Source organism: Podarcis erhardii (assembly GCF_964252035.2).
Source record: "Podarcis erhardii genome assembly, chromosome: 1".
Taxonomy (NCBI): Eukaryota; Metazoa; Chordata; class Lepidosauria; order Squamata; family Lacertidae; genus Podarcis; species Podarcis erhardii.
In genome coordinates, this window is record NC_138497.1 from 47,641,231 (window position 1) to 47,658,506 (window position 17,276).

A 17,276-nucleotide genomic window follows, 5' to 3' on the forward strand; every position below is an offset into this window, starting at 1 on the left:
CAGCAAATTCCACTGTCGAACAGCTCTTACTGTCAGGAAGTTCTTCCTAATGTTTAGGTGGAATCTTCTTTCTTGTAGTTTGGAACCATTGCTCCGTGTCCGCTTCTCTGGAGCAGCAGAAAACAACCTTTCTCCCTCCTCTATGTGACATCCTTTTATATATTTGAACATGGCTATCATATCACCTCTTAACCTCCTCTTCTCCAGGCTAAACATGCCCAGCTCCCTTAGCCGTTCCCCATAAGGCATCGTTTCCAGGCCTTTGACCATTTTGGTTGCCCTCCTCTGGACACGTTCCAGTTTCTCAGTGTCCTTCTTGAACTGTGGGGCCCAGAACTGGACACAGTGCTCCAGGTGAGGTCTGACCAGAGCAGAATACAGTGGCACTATTACTTCCCTTGATCTAGATGCTATACTCCTATTGATGCAGCCCAGAATTGCATTGGCTTTTTTAGCTGCCGCGTCACACTGTTGGCTCATGTCAAGTTTGTGGTCAACCAAGACTCCTAGATCCTTTTCACATGTACTGCTCTCAAGCCAGGTGTCACCCATCTTGTATTTGTGCCTCTCATTTTTTTGGCCCAAGTGCAATACTTTACATTTCTCCCTGTTAAAATTCATCTTGTTTGTTTTGGCCCAGTTCTCTAATCTGTCAAGGTCGTTTTGAAGTGTGATCCTGTCCTCTGGGGTGTTAGCCACCCCTCCCAGTTTGGTGTCATCTGCAAATTTGATCAGGATGCCCTTGAGTCCATCATCCAAGTCGTTGATAAAGATGTTGAATAAGACCGGGCCCAAGACAGAACCCTGTGGCACCCCACTAGTCACTCTTCTCCAGGTTGAAGAGGAACCATTGATGAGCACCCTTTGGGTTCGATCAGTCAGCCAGTTACAAATCCACTGAGTGGTAGCATAGTCAAGTCCGCATTTTACCAGCTTCTTTACAAGAATATCATGGGGCACCTTGTCAAATGCCTTGCTGAAATCAAGGTAGGCTACATCCACTGCGTTCCCTTCATCTACCAGGCTTGTGATTCTGTCAAAAAACGAGATCAGGTTAGTCTGACATGACTTATTTTTCAGAAATCCATGCTGACTATTGGTGATCACAGTATTCCTTTCTAGGTGCTCACAGACTGTTTGCTTAATGATCTGCTCCAGAATCTTCCCTGGTATTGATGTCAGACTGACTGGGCGGTAATTATTTGGGTCCTCTCTTTTCCCCTTTTTGAAATTAGGGACAACATTTGCCCTCCTCCAGTCTGCCGGGACTTCGCCTGTTCTCCAGGAATTCTCAAAGATGAGTGCCAGTGGTTCTGAGATCACATCTGCCAGTTCTTTTAATACTCTTGGATGCAGTTCATCTGTCCCTGGAGACTTGAATACATCTAAACTAGCCAAGTATTCTTGTACTATCTCCTTAGTTATTCTGGGCTGTGTTTCCTCTGCTGAATCATTTGCTCCAAATTCTTCAGGTCGGGCATTGTTTTCTTTATCGGAGAAGACTGAGGCAAAGAAGGCATTGAGGAGTTCAGCCCTTTCTGTGTCCCCTGTTTGCATTTCACCATCTTCTCCTCTGAGTGACCCCACTGTTTCTTTGTTCTTCCTTTTGCTACGAACATACCCATAAAAGCCTTTTTTGTTGCTTTTAACCTCTCTAGCAAGCCGGAGTTCATTCTGTGCTTTAGCTTTTCTGACTTTGTGTCTACACGTGCTGGCTATTTGTTTGAATTCCTCTTTGGTGGTTTCCCCCCTTTTCCATTTTTTGTACACATCCTTTTTTAATCTTAACTCAGTTAAAAGTTCTTTAGATAGCCACCCTGGCTTCTTTAGGCACCTTCCATGTTTCCGTCTCATTGGTATTGCCTGAAGTTGTGCTTTTACTATCTCCCTCTTAACAAACTCCCAGCCATCATGAACTCCCTTTCCTTTTAGTATTACTGTCCATGGGATCTCACCCAGCACTTCCCTAAGTTTTATGAAGTCGGCTTTCTTAAAGTCAAGAAATTGAGTCCTAGTATGCTTGGCTGCTCCTTTCCGCTGTATAGTAAACTTCAGAAGAGCATGATCACTCACGCCTAATGATCCTTCCACTTCTACCCCACTAACCAGGTCATCAACATTGGTTAGGACCAGATCTAAAATGGCTGTTCCTCTTGTTGCTTCTCCCACTTTCTGGACAACGAAGTTGTCTGCAAGGCCAGTGAGGAATCTGTTTGACCTTATGCTCTTGGCTGAGTTTGACATCCAGCAAATATCCGGGTAATTGAAGTCCCCCATTACTACTATCTCCCTTCCTTTTGCATGCTTGGCCATCTGTTCCAGGAAGGCATCATCTTTGTCCTCCGTTTGGCTTGGGGATCTATAGTAAACTCCCACAATGAGGTCCCTGTTATTCTTCTCTCCCTTAATTTTGACCCAAATGCTCTCACTTTGGCTTTGAGGTTCTAAATCTTGGATCTCTTCACAGGTATACACATTCCTGACATATAACGCCACTCCTCCTCCTTTCTTGTCTGGTCTGTTTCTCTGAAATAGATTGTATCCCTCCATTATTACATTCCAGTCGTGGGACTTATCCCACCAGGTTTCAGTGATGCCTAGTATGTCATATTTAGTTTGCTGTATCAAGAGCTCAAGCTCATCTTGTTTATTTCCCATGCTTTGCGCATTAGTGTACAGACATTGAAGTCCATTAATCATTCCCCCGTGTCTCTTATTTAAGGATTTTTTCCTCCCACCACTAGGTCTGCATGCTGTTTGCTCCATTTGGTCTATGACATTTGGATGATCATCTTCATCAGTTGATAGACTCCTACCTTCAGGAGCACTGTCTCCCCCCCCCACATTAGTCAGTTTAAAGCCCTCCTGATGAGGTTTCTGAGATTTTTGGCAAAAACATTCCTCCCAACCGCTGTGAGGTGCAGCCCATCTCTTGCCAGAAGTCCATCTTCAAGAAACTGCAGTCCGTGATCTAAGAATCCAAACCGTTCCTGTTTACACCATTTGCGAAGCCAGCTGTTCACTTCCACTATTTCCCTCTCTCTCCCTGGGCCACGTCGTTCAACTGGGAGGACAGATGAGATGACAATTTGTGCATTTAATTGCTTCAATTTCCTGCCCAGAGCCTCATAGTCTCTTTTGATCTTCTGGAGGCTATTGCTTGCAGTGTCATTGGTTCCCACATGAACCAAGAGGAAGGGGTATTTGTCAGTGGGTTTTATGATTCCTTGCAGTCGTTCAGTTACATCTTGGATCTTAGCCCCGGGGAGACAGCACACTTCCCGAGACATCTTGTCAGGCCCACAGATCACTGCTTCTATTCCCCTCAGTAGGGAATCCCCTATCACCACTACACGCCTCCTCTTAGGTTTGGTCGGGGTTCTTCCGTGAGCTGTCCATTCCAAGGTCACCTGCACATTCCCTGAGGACTGACTTTGCTGCTAGGGAAACTGGTTCCAGCAACCAGAACTTAGTGCCATTAATATTATGCATTTACATACCACTTTCCAGTCCAAAGGTCCCCAAACCAGCAAACATCATATGAACAAAACAAAATACCGTATTTTTCGCACCATAGGACGCACCGGACAATAGGACGCACCTTGTTTTAGAGGGGGGAGAACAAGAAAAAAAAATTCTCCCCCTCTCTGCCCAGCGCCCCTTCAGCGAAGCGGCAGGAGGCGCTGCGCAGAGAGGGGGAGAATTTCCCCCCTCTTGTTTTCCCGCTCTAAAACAAGGTGCCATTTAAGGTGCGTTCAGGCGGCTACCTTGGAAGCCTGGAGAGCGAGAGGGGTCGATGTGCACTGACCCCTCTCGCTCTCCAGGCTTCAGGTTCCTTTCAACCTGCTCTTTGGGGATGGCGGGGGGAAGCCCACCACCAGCCCCAAAGAGGCAGGTCAGGGAGCAGCGGAAAGACGCAGCGGAGAGGCTCCTGCCATAGCCGCGCGTCACCTCTCCAGCCGGGAGAGGGTCGCGGGGCTATGGCTTCTTTAGCCCCGCGCGCGCTCTCCTGGCTGGGGAGGTGATGCGCGGCTATAGAGGCTCCTGCCATAGCCGCGCATCACCTCTCTAGCTGGGAGAGGGTTGCGGGGTGCTTCTTTAGCCCCCCCGCGTGCTCTCCCGGCTGGAGAGGTGACGCGCGGCTATAGAGGCTCCTGCCATAGCCGCGCGTCACCTCTCCAGCCGGGAGAGGGTTGCGGGGTGACATGAATTGTCACTATTAGCAGAGAAGAGGAGTTTGGACTCGATATCCCGTCTTTCACTCCCCTTAAGGAGTCTCATAGCGGCTAACAATCCTGCCATAGCCGCGCGTCACCTCTCCAGCCGGGAGAGGGTCGCGGGGCTATGGCTTCTTCGCTCCATAGGACGCACACACATTTCCCCTTCATTTTTGAAGGGGAAAAAGTGCATCCTATAGAGCGAAAAATACAGTATATAGTGAGCTACAGGAAAATGTGATTCAGCAAGGGAATCGCAAGGGAAGAGAGTGGTGTCCTGTTTGTCGGCTTCCCCAGAGGCATCTGCTTGGCTGCTGAGATAACAATATTGGTGGGCTGGATGGGCTTTTGGTCTGATCCAGCAGGGCACTGTTTAATAATCAAACCCTAATGAAATTCAAATCTCACCATCCAGCTCAAGATGACTGTCAGAAATCAAAGTCACATAAATGTTTGGCTAAAAATCAGTGCAAAATAGAAAGTGGACAGCTGGCACCTCCACTTGCAATAGGTGACGTCAAGTGATTCCCATGGAAGGAACGGCAGGATGGGAAGGGGAGTCCTTGGCCACATTCTCTGCTGTGATAGCCAGTGACCTCTGCAAGCAGCAGGGCAAATGGAGATTTGTTGGTATCTTGGCCCCTCCCTCTTCAGCAGTGTGGTGTAGTGGTTAAGAGCAGGGGACTCGTAATCTGGTGAACCGGGTTCGCTTCCCCGCTCCTCCACATGCAGCTGCTGGGTGACCTTGGGCTAGTCACACTTCTCTGAAGTCTCTCATCCTCAGGAAGGAAAAGGAGATTGTTAGCCGCTTTGAGACTCCTTAAGGGGAGTGAATTGCGGGATATCGAGTCCAAACTCCTCTTCTCTGCTAATAGTGACAATTCATGGGTGATTGAGAATAAAGAAATGGAATTTATTTTTATATTAGGTTTTTAGATTGGTAATGTTTTGGAGGGGCAAGCAGACAGCACCCTAAAATTGAAATTTATAACCTCTCTCTTTAATTTAGACTGCACCCTTAGTCCAAGGCAAACTGTAAAGTGCCCGCTTTGGGTCCCAGGTGTGAAGAGACGCTCCCAAGTGTTTTGCCCTTTCCTCATTTGGAAGGGAACATTTCCTGTTCTTTTCTGTATTTTTGCCTGATCCCTTTGGAAGTGGCCAACCAAATACACCCAGCATGTTCTAAGCAAGAAGCACATTACAGCAGCATTCAATCCCTTTCTTACCATTTGCCAACACACCATTGTTTGCTTTTCTTTGCTAGTGTGGCATATTGAGGGAATGTCAGAAGGGTCCTTGCTGGAGAGCCTGAAAGGGAAGCTGAGAAGAACAAATTGGTTTGTCGAAGATGACCCTGAAAGGATGACTTTTCGTACAAAAAAATAAAAATCAATCGGCTATTGGAGTTAAACCGTTTTTTGCCTGAGACACTAGAGACTGGCACACCCAGGACATGACGGAAGGGGCTATTTTGCTTATCGATTCAGGCAAAAGAAATGGGCTCGCTTGCTCCACTTCAAAGCGGCAGCAATTACAAATGCCACTGTTGCTAAGTGCTCCTATTGTGCAACTGTGTCCCCCTCCCCACCCCCAAAATCTGCTTGGTGTACCCTTAACGCAGCAGGAGAAAGGCAGCAATCAGCATCTGTTAAGTGGGAGTATACATCAAGCAACAGCTTTTAAAGAGAAACCTTTCTGAATTGCCACACAAACTGCAGGTCACAGTAGCTGGAGTGGGGCAGAGGCACCGCAGCTTAGTTTATTATGTTCTGTATTCAGCAGCACTATGGCAACACCAAGTGACAGCCGTGCTGTTTTCCTAATGGAAATTCACAAGCATCTTGCAAAGAGAAAAGCTATGGAAAGATTACCTTGAATGCCTTGCGGGGTTCAGTTTCCTCACTTGGCATCTAGAGACACTCTGTCCTTCCAGTGGTCTCCCTCCAGATTGCATTTAGGAAGTTACGTGGTGCTTTATAAACTACATTGCAGAGGAAAGCTAGTTGGAAAACTGCATTCACACACAAGAAAGATCTCAGTTGTGCAAATAAATAATTGATTTTGGTTTTAAAGGACCAGATTCAGCTAACCTGGCGCACTAGCGGAAGCCAGCAGAAGGACTCCTGCTAGCTCAATAGGGCTTCCCCCCTTTCTCCAAATATCTGGAGGGTTGGGCAGACCCCCAGAACAGGGCCCAGGGAGAAGCAGAGGGAGATTGTTCCATCTGGAAAACACATGCTTGTGCTGACAATCTTAGTGCAACTAATTCCACCCAAAGCCTTTGGCTTCCCAGCAGGCTCACTTAAAATGAACCTTACTTAGTCACATCTAAAGACCTATACAGCTCAGGACCAGGTTGGCTGAGAAGAGACTGATTTATTATACCTTATACACCCAGTGGATCACTGCTGTTCTAGCTAGGAACTGGCCCCAGTAACCAGGTCATTCTGGTAACTTGCAGGTTAGACTACAGTAATGCACTCTATATGGGGCTGCCTTTGAAAAAGCCTTGGAAACTGCATTTAGTTGAGAATATTGGGGGGGGGGCTAAAGGTAAAGGTAAAGGGACCCCTGACCATTAGGTCCAGTCGTGACCGATTCTGGGGTTGCGGCGCTCATCTTGCTTTATTGGCCGAGGAAGCTGGCATACAGCTTCCAGGTCATGTGGCCAGCATGACCAGAGCAGCACACAGAAATGCCGTTTACCTTCCCACTGGAGCAGTACCTATTTATCTACTTGCACTTTGATGTGCTTTCGAACTGCTGGGTTGGCAGGAGCAGGGACTGAGCAGCGGGAGCTCACCCGTCACAGGGATTTGAACCACCAACCTGATTGACAAGTCCTAGGCTCTGTGGTTTAACCCACAGTGCCACCCGTGTCCCTTTCTGTATGTGCCTACTTGTACTCAAAAGAGCTTCTTTTGAAGACCTCCTGCAGGTGCCCTGACAAGGTGAAGGTGAGAGGACAGGACCTTATCAGTGGTGGTACCCCAGTTATGGAATGTTTTCTTCAGAGTGCTCTGGAAAAGGTTCCTCATCCCAGCTCTACCATGAACATGGCTCTTCCGCAACAAGGCTACCAAATGACCATTTTTTCCCAGACAGGAAGAAATAGGACAGCCTGGAGAGCTGCCCTCGCTGTCCAGCAGCTCATATTCCAGTTGAGGGGGCCTCTCCTCCACCCCCCAACTATTACCACAGGGCTACATAAGGACCATCTTTCCCTCACATGTCATGTATCTAGCATTAAAAAAAAAATCCATTCTAGCATGTTTTTGCTCTTTTACAATTTTAAGTGATGTTTATTGTTTTAATATATTCTGTTAACCACTTGTGAGGATCACCTGCAAATCAGTGGAAAAGGACCTAAAACAAATGGTTAGACTACCTCAATCCAAATCTCCAAATTCTCTTCCCCACCACTTGGGGGATGCCCTGGGACAAAAAAACTCAGCAAATTTCCCCTGCGTTTTCTCTTTGCCTAGCACAACAAATGCTTCTTTTTTTCAAGTTGGGGAAATGAAAGGGAACTTTACAGTCAAACAAGAATGTAGTCTTCTTGGGTCTCTTTTTTTCCAGAACTGACTCCAGAGCCTCCCTTGGTTACCACACAGAACTATTAGAAAGGCAAATCTTTATAGTCTGTTCAGGAAGCTGATGTGAAATCTGAGTCACTCCTAATGGATATTTGAATAGCAGCATCCCCATTTGAACAAGGCTAGCGGTTGAGTTGGCTAAGTAATCATTTCAATAAAGTTGGGGGCTTCACAGAAGAGAAAATGAAGTCATCATTATATACAAGGAAGGCCTACAAAGTGAGGCTTGTGTACGTTTAGCGTTTTGCCCACTGTGGTCAGTCTTTGTAATGAGACTCCAAATTGTTGTTTGTGTTTCTGTTTCTTCGCCCTCACTGTCAATTGGTGACTCTTCCTGCCCCACTCATTAACTAATTGTTTAATAAAGAATGCTATGGATGGGGGGATCACCAGGTCAACACAGAGGGCCCTTTTCATTGTCCGTAGGTGGAGAAGAGGGCAGGAGGCCTGCATGACTAGATATGCCCCTGTTGGCAGGCTGCTCGCTACAGGAGCCTGGGCGACACTTTGCTCCTGTATTGCCTATATGATTTTAAAATGGCTTCAGTACGGCTCAGGAGGCCTCCTGGATGGGGGAAACAGCTAAAGGGATTAAACTGGTCAACTCAGCAGAAGTGACATTGTAAGGCACGGTCACAGAACATAATGGGGCCAATGAAATCCAATCAAGCTAGCATTACAATAGGGTGGCCTTTCAGATGTGGGCCCAGATATGGGGATGCAACACAGCATTTTGTTGCAAGTCCCACGTGTGCTGCATCTTCTTGTAGCTTAGTAATGATGACCAATAATTGGGTCTTCGTGCACTGTAAAATGGTGGTATTGAAATGAGCTATATTTTTATTTTGTTTTGACTACATGTGTCACAACCACATTGATCCAGCTGGCCTGGGGGAGGTACATCCAATAAATTCTGTCCGGATGATCAGCCTTTTGGAGACACCCAGGCCCCTGTCACTTGTGATTGTTACTTTGCCTCAGGAGGATGCTGAGAGCAAACAAAGGTAATCACTGGTGTTGCACAACTGAAGTTTAGTGTGTTGCATGGGTCCAGTGTTTTGAAATAGAAAAAGTGTAACTGTCTTGTAGCAATAAGGAGCTACCATTGATGACCTACAAGAAGAAATTTGGTACAGTCCGCCTGAAAATGGAGGGTTTCTTCAGATGAAGAGGGCATTACCCAAACACTTGGCTTTCACTTCCGCGTGTGTGTATCTTCATGGCATTTTCACCTGCTAAATGTTTTCTTCTCCACACACTCCTACTTAAATACAGGGGGGAAATGGAAGGTGGTGGTGAAAGGAGAGCTTTGTACTGACACAAGGAAAGATTTGAAGTGAATCATGGAACCCTAGAGTCTGTCATCACTGCTGGAGAGTTTAGGGAGAAGCTGGTGCACATTAGACAGGCTCCCCAACCCAGAAGTAATTGAGGAGCACATGGGGTTGTTGCTAGGTAACTGCCAAGTGTTCGGATTAGTCACTATCACCTCTTTGCCCAGCAAGCCAAGTCCTTAAGTCAATTTCACAGCTCATCTCTCCCTGCAGGCTCCTAAGAGAATGATGAGTGGCATAATTGTCTAAGGGCTTAGACTACAAGGTTAAATTGAAACATTTATTAATATGGCATCTTTCTCCTACAAGCCAAGCCCTTAGTCAACTTCGCAGATGGCTCTTCCGCCACCCCTGCAAAATCTGATCCGTAGGGCTGAGCTCCTCTCTCTTTCCCTTCAGCAGGTGCCAAGGGCAATGGGAAACAGAGGCAGAGAAGGAGAGGCAGAGCTAAAGTAAGGGATCACTGTTTATAGACAGTTCTTGCTCACTTGTTCTGGGAGTCTGCACTAAAGGCTTCCTTGATATCGGTGGAAACAACTTTAATTGTGCTGAAGGAAGCACAATTGCTAAGGACAGATATGGTGCCACAAGGGAGGGCACAGGTGAAACTGAAACCTTCTACTTCTAAGGATGTCCTGTGACATCCTTAGGTCTACCTTCAATCATCTAAGGCTGTGTACACAGTGCTGGTTTAACATGCCACAAGGCTGTTCTTTTTTCAGTTCAGATCAATACTAGCTTGGGGGAAAATGCATCAAAGGGCAGAGTTTCATAAGAAACAATGGGATAGGTACTGGATAGATATGGATTGTGGCTAATGTGCACTCTTCCCAAACTACTGGCAGGGGTGCAGTGGATGAGAGTGTGCACATAGTCTCTCTGTATCCTGGAAATCACATTATTACTAGAACGTGTTACATTTTCAAGATAGGACATTGCTTTAGTGCTGGCAAAGAAGGAATAATATATTGACTGGTTCACAGCCAGACCAAGGAACAGCAATAGTTCAGCAAATAGGCTCACCAGTTTCATAGGGTTTATCCATTCAGATAAGAATGTCCACATCCTTCCAGACAGAGGAGGGACTCTCAGAAATGTCTCCTGGGTCATTAAAAATGAGAAGCCGACATGAATCTTTTGCCAGCTCACTGGTGTGACGCCAGAGTGGCACTTGTGAACGTTGTTAATCAGAGATAGGAGACAGGAAAGAGCAATTTTTTGTTGCACAAACACGCACTAACTTCGTTTATTCATTTATTTGACTTGCCCATTGCCTTATACCGAAGTCTCAACCAGACTTGCAACTCTGAGCAGTAAACTCCATTGCCCAGAGTTGTTTGAGGGAAAGAGAATGCTTTAAAGACATAGTGTGTGCACAGTCCTTTCAGTTCCTTGATCTAGGTCACTGGATAGAGTTTGAAATAGATGATTGGGAAGCAGAAGAGTTTACTCTACTCTAAATATACTCTCAATTAAAATTATCCTTCAGTTTGCAGATTTATTAAGGAATCCTAGGTTCTCCTGTGTCCCTGTAAAGGTCTGCCTTTTCTTCTCCACAAACACACTCACAGGTCTCCCCTTTCTGAGGGGAAAGGGTAACAGAGGGGGAAATGGAGAACTGTTGTGGAAGGAACAAGTGGATGTAAAAAGACCAGGGAAGAAAGGTCAAGCGGGTGAGGGAGGGGAGAGAATAAGGTACAATTTATGTATGAAAGGGAAGGTACAATCTAAGTATGAAATGGAAGGGGAATGGAAGGAAAAGACTGCAGGAGATGAGTGAAAAATACTTGGAGAGTCATGTGTGAGTGCGAAGGGTACCTTGGGTTACAGACACTTCAGGTTACAGACGCTTCAGGTTACAGACTTCGCTAACCCAGAAATAGTACCTCAGGTTAAGAACTTTGCTTCAGGATGAGAACAGAAATTGCGTGGCGTCGGCATGGCGTCAGCAGGAGGCGCCATTAGCTAAAGTGGTCCCTCAGGTTAAGAACAGTTTCAGGTTAACAATAGACCTCCAGAACGAATTAAGTTCTTAACCTGAGGTACCACTGTATATAAAAGGGAAATCTCCACTTAAAGCCTCTGGATTAGCAAATTCTGTCTGAAAGGAGGAGGGCAGGAAGTCACAATACATCCAGAGCAATGTCGTACTTAACTTGGGGAAAGCTGAGCTATGGAACACCTTGCTGCAAGGAAAATGCATTTACCAATTTCCAAAGATGGGTAAAATATCAGTAGAAAACGATGTCTGTAATCACCATCAGATTATGCCACACTTTGGGACTCAGTAATTTTCAGCCTTCTCAGGTGGGCCACGGGGCTTAAAAGTTTGAGAACCTCTGTTCCGGTCTATGAGTGTGCATATTTGGATGACCTGCAATTAGATTGCCAGATATAATCCTCTGTGGATTAAAAGGAGCAATGGTTAAGGAAAATCATTTCCCTCTTATCTCACTTCACTTCAGTATAATATGACACAAAGCAGCCATGCAATCTTTGCAAAGAAAAGCAAATTGTGTTAGCACAGCAGCCTCTCCAGGGCTGATCTGCTTTCTGTAGCTGACAAATAAAATAATGAAAGCTAAATGCACTTACATTAACCCCAGGTTACTCTGCAGATGGATGCATACAATTGTACCAGAGAGAAAGATCACATTATTTCCTATTAGCATTACTTTTGTTTCACAGTCAATGCAACCAGCAGTTCCTCCTTTCATACTGCTCAATAGTTAGAATAATTTAACAGTTAGGATCTGATTTCTACCTCTTGTGCAAGATATATGTAATAATAAAAACTGAGGTCTAGACTGCATTTGAACTTAATTCAGAATAGAGCCTTCCATTTAAATTAAATGTACTAAATTAAAATTTTGAACCCATCAAATATATCTTCCTTGGCAGGGTTTTTCCTTCTGCTTTTTGCATACCCCCCAACAATGTTTAAGACAAGGATTGGGGACCTGTGGCACTCCAGATGTTGTTCCATAATCCCTGTCCATTGATCATGCTGGCTGAGGCTACTGGGACATCTTCAGTGCCACAAATTCCCATCCCAGATTTCAGGCTGCTCCTTGTAAGCACAGGATTCAGGACTAGCTGTGTTCCTTAAATGATGTTTAAAGCCAGAGTAGCCCCATTGACTTCAATGGAAATGCTCCAAAGTAAGTCATTTGAAAATTGTTTCTACTCAAACCAATAGCATCCCATGGTCCTTTGTTTTCATTGCAGATGGAGGATGTCTTGGCAGTTCTAAATTACAGGACTCCATCCTACTTCCCATGTGACTTTACCTCACTGGGACCATGGAAGGTGAGTCACAGGTTGCTTTTTCTTGATGACTCCCATTGTCTGCATTTGATGCAGCTCAGCTGGTCTGGCACAACAAGCCGTACTCAAGCGTAAACTCTGCCTTTTCATTCAGCTCCAAACATTTCTCCTCAATGTACAAACACATCCTTTAAATTGCAGGCTTCATTGTTCTTCACTTAAAGGGGTGTGCCACAACAACCAGTAATGGCATGCCATTGGTAGTTGCAGACCCAGAATTCCTAACAAAATGAAGGAAGCCTTGTTCTTGTTTGCCTTTGCTTTGAAGCCAGCAATCAGCATTTTATTTACATACCAAAGAATGCACACACTACCCCAACTGAACACAGTGAGAACTACTTTGGAGTAAACGGGAGCAGACTTCCTATGCACAAGACCGTATCCATTTCTATGTCCTGTGACTGCCTTATAGAATCAACTGGGGATGTTTTGCTACCTATCTCTCCTGTTGATTTTCAAGTCCCTGTTTGATTCTCAAGACCAGGGTTTCCCAACTTGAGTCCCCAGCTGTTTTTAGACTACAGTTCTCATCATCCTTGAACACTGGTCCTGCTAGCTAGGGATGATGGGAGTTGTAGTCCAAAAACAGCTGGAGACCCAAGTTTGGGAAACCCCGCTCTAGATCAGCCTTTCTCAACCTCGGATCCTCAGATGTTGTTGGACTTCAACTCCCATCATCCATAGCAGGACATCTGGAGACCCAAGGCTGAGAAAGGCTGCTCCAGATCCTTTTGATGCCATTGATAATGGAATTCTTATGTGCCAATTTAGGGATGAGTTTGCCAGGCACAGGAGCCATGTGGCTCTGCTCATCTTTGGAGGATAGATCCCGCAAGGTGGTACTGAGGGACTACTGGTCTTCAAGAGCAGGTGTGGAGAACCTTTGTCCCTCCAGGTGTTGCTGAATTGCAACTTCCATTATCCTTGGCCATTATTTCTGATGCTGATGGGAGTTGTAGTTCAGCAACACCTGGGGGCTCATAGATTTCCCACGCTTGTGGTAGAAGGTTACCAATCTTCCTTGGGCTTTCATTGCGTCACAACATTTTGATCTCATCCCTTAAATGCTTCCACGTCTGCTTGATAAGGTTGTCCTGAAATTGGGCTGTGGACTCATCAGTATGCTGATGACACTTGGCTCTGTCTCTCATTTCTTTCAGATCCTAGGGATGCAGTAGAATTAACTTTAGGGGAGTGGATGGGAGAAAACAACCTGAAACTTAATTCAGAAGAAACAGAGGAATGTCTGGTTTAGTGGGACACCTGATCTGGGAGTAAGTGCATATCCTGTTTTGGATGGGGTGATGCTACTCTTAAAAAAAAAAAATCAACTTTGATGCTTGGGTAGATGTTTCTTGATGTAGCACCACTCTTAGATGATCTGGTGGTCACAGTAACTAAGCATTATCTGATGGCTGATGAGGCAGTTGTCCCATTTCCTAGAGAGGTCAGACCTGGCTACAGTAATCCATGCTTCCTTAACTTCTAGAATAGACAGCTGTGATTGTTGTAGTTGCTGCTGCTGTTCATAACAGGTAACCAGTGTGTGCTTTAAAAATTAAATCCTCTGCTGATCTACCACCTGATCTAACCATGAAGCAAAGCAAGGGCCATCAGATGACATATAGGTTTGCCAGCAGGTGGAGACAGAGTAGTTCTACCCAATGGTTTGTCTCACAAAGTCTGAAAGGAATGTTGCCCTGTTAAGTGTATTTAATGAAACTAATGTAGAACTTGGTTTTCCCAAGGAGCTGTTTGGCAGGTATTGCAGGGCTAAAGTTGCTGCTTCTAATGAAGTCATCTTTCACAGCTTTAGCAAAATAATAGTATTAAAAACGAGAAGTGTGGTTGCCATTTAGACTGCCAGTCCATGGTGGAGTAAAACAAGCGGCAGTTCCTGTTGTCAGAAAAATAGTAGTAGTAATAGCAGTGGTAAAAGTTTTAACATTTAGAACAATATCCTCATATAAGGTCCTTTTGAAAGGTAACTTTTTGGTCTGATTTGTCTAGTTTTAATGAGGATTGTTTTAAATAAATAAATAAATAGCTACAGAAATGTGGAGAAAGATTTGAAAAGAAAGTTTTTTGGGGGAAATTCAAACTGAGATAAATAAAAAATGAAAGATTTGTCCATCCCTATGTAAAAGTATATCATGAGAGTTTGAAAATTCATGGTATAGCATTAAAAAAAAGGTATAGAAAAGTTACTAGAGGTCTGGGGTCATTGCATCAGAATGATAACTTGGGAATCTACTTAGAAATCAGTTGCCAGATGTTCTTTCCAAATCATATATAACTAAACTTGAATTTTTGTAGGCTTCAGTGTGTTTCTGTACCCAAACTGTGCTCTCTCTCTCTCTCTCTCTCTCTCTCTCTCTCAATTTATGAAAGCCCAGCACAATAAAATGTGGCCTAAGCTGATAAGAGAAAGTTCAGAAATACCTTTGTCCCTAGAAATATATGAAGATTCATCCTGACATGCTGCTAAGCTGTCATTCTGAAAGACAGATGAGCCTGCAAGATTCAGAGTGATGATGTCAACTTCAGTTTCAAGCATAGAGATTTGGAGAGAGGTGAAAGAGAGAGTGGTTTTGGACAGCACTAGAATTGGACAAGGCAAATACGCTGTACTTTGGAGAAATGAGTTTCATTTTGTTTCACAAATGGGCAGAAATAAGAAAGGCTAGGATCCAAATGGCCATGACCTGGATATGAAAGTCACCTAGCTTCAGTGCTGCACTATCCTCCAGTGCAATAGTGGGGGAACCTGTAGCCCTGCAGGCATTGTTGGACTTCAACTCTCCACTAGCTTCTGCCAGCAGGACCAATGGTCAGGGATGGTGGGAGTTGTAGTCCAGCAACATCTGAAGAACCACACGTTCCCCATCTCTGTTCCAAAGCAACCATCCACAAAGCCCCAATAAGAGGGCAGCTACCTAGAGCTAAGTCAAACACAGGAGGCTGCCACACGGAGTCAGATCATTGGTCTATCTAGCTCAGGAGTGTCTACACTGGCTGTCAGCAGCTCTCCAGGATTTCAGACAGGGAATCTTTCCCAGTCCTACCTGAAGATTGAACCTTGGACCTTCGGCCTGCAAGACAGATGCTCTACTGCTGAGCTGCAGCCCTAGTTGCCGCTGGATTTACAGACTTCACTGTGCTTCAGTACTCAAATGGCACAATCTCCCTCCAGCTTCCTGAAAGTGAAGAGCAAGAAAATATGACCTAACCTGATAAGAGAAAGTTCAGAAATACCTTTGTCCCCCAGAATAGGCACACCTCAAGCAGACCACTTCCCAAAACGCAACACTATCTTCTCTTTAGTTAAATCTGTCTAACAGGAACCCAAGAGGAAATTCTTCCAATTTAGAAGAAGAAGAAGAAGAAGAGTTTGGATTTGATATCCCGCTTTATCACTACCCTAGGGAGTCTCAAAGTGGCTAACATTCTCCTTTCCCTTCCTCCCCCACAACAAACACTCTGTGAGGTGAGTGGGGCTGAGAGACTTCAGAGAAGTGTGACTGGCCCAAGGTCACCCAGCAGCTGCATGTGGAGGGGCGGAGACGTGAACCCAGTTCACCAAATTACGAGACTACCACTCTTAACCACTACACCACACTGGCTCTCAATTTACACCCCTTCCATTCTCTGCACAAAGTGATAATTTCTAACAAGCACCCATCTCTGAAGATTTCCTATGCTTGAGATTCACTAGGGAATCGGGAGTCTAAAAACAGCCATAACTTTCTCTTTTTCACACAAGTGGATGAAATTTGAAGACAAATGAGCCCCCCTACCTCCCTTGGATTAAGTCTAACAAATTTCAGGTAGATCCATCTAGAGCGTTTTGTGCAGAGAACCTTTCATTGTGTCTTTTATTGTTGTTGTTATTAAAGCAATTCATTAATATTTAAATTTGGGCCAGAATTTAATGCAAATTCTAGGCAGGGTTACTCGTTCTGAGAGGATGAAGCCTGGCTAATTTCAGAAAGACGTGTTATTATAATTATATTATTTCTGTTTTATGGCTATGATGTAAGTACATTATATTGTTTATTATTATGTTGCTATGTAGTAAACTGTCTTGTCAAGGAAGGGTGGTATATAAAGTTCACAAATAAAACAACAGAGCATGCAAAGAGCCTAATGGGTGCTAAAGGAGGGGGTAAGTATCTAAAATCTTCATAATACTGAGAAAAGGAAGCAACTGCCAGCATTGCACACAGCATGCAATCTGTTAATTAACAGTAATGGTTTCTTGGAAGCTATTAGAAGTTATATACTCTAAGTTCATATTACTGTCAAAACCTACTTTAAACACCCACTTTACAAAATTTAACCAGGAGCTTCACTGTTTGTGTTCTAATATGCAGACAAAGCCCACTTCATTAAGACAAAGTTAAGTTAGAGTTACCTGAATGTCAGCAATAATTCTATTAAAAAATCACATTTTAACAGACCACATATAAAACATAGTGTTGCTTTGTTTTACGGTGTCCCTGATAAAGATTGTAACAAAATGGCATTGGCTGCAATCCTATACACTTTTATCTGGGAGTAAGTCCATTTGAACTCAGTTAGGCTTACTTCAGAGGCAACATGTATAGGATTGAACAGACAGTTACAGTTTCATGCACCGTTTAGTTCTTCATTGTAACTCTAAAAAAACACCCACCAATAATTAGATAATGAACAGTCTAGTTAACATTTCAGCATAAGTTTAAATTCTCCTTTTCTCCTAATAGAGTGTGGTGTTATTAGACTGGATAGATTGGCTAAAAATAATAAATTCTGGTTCAAAA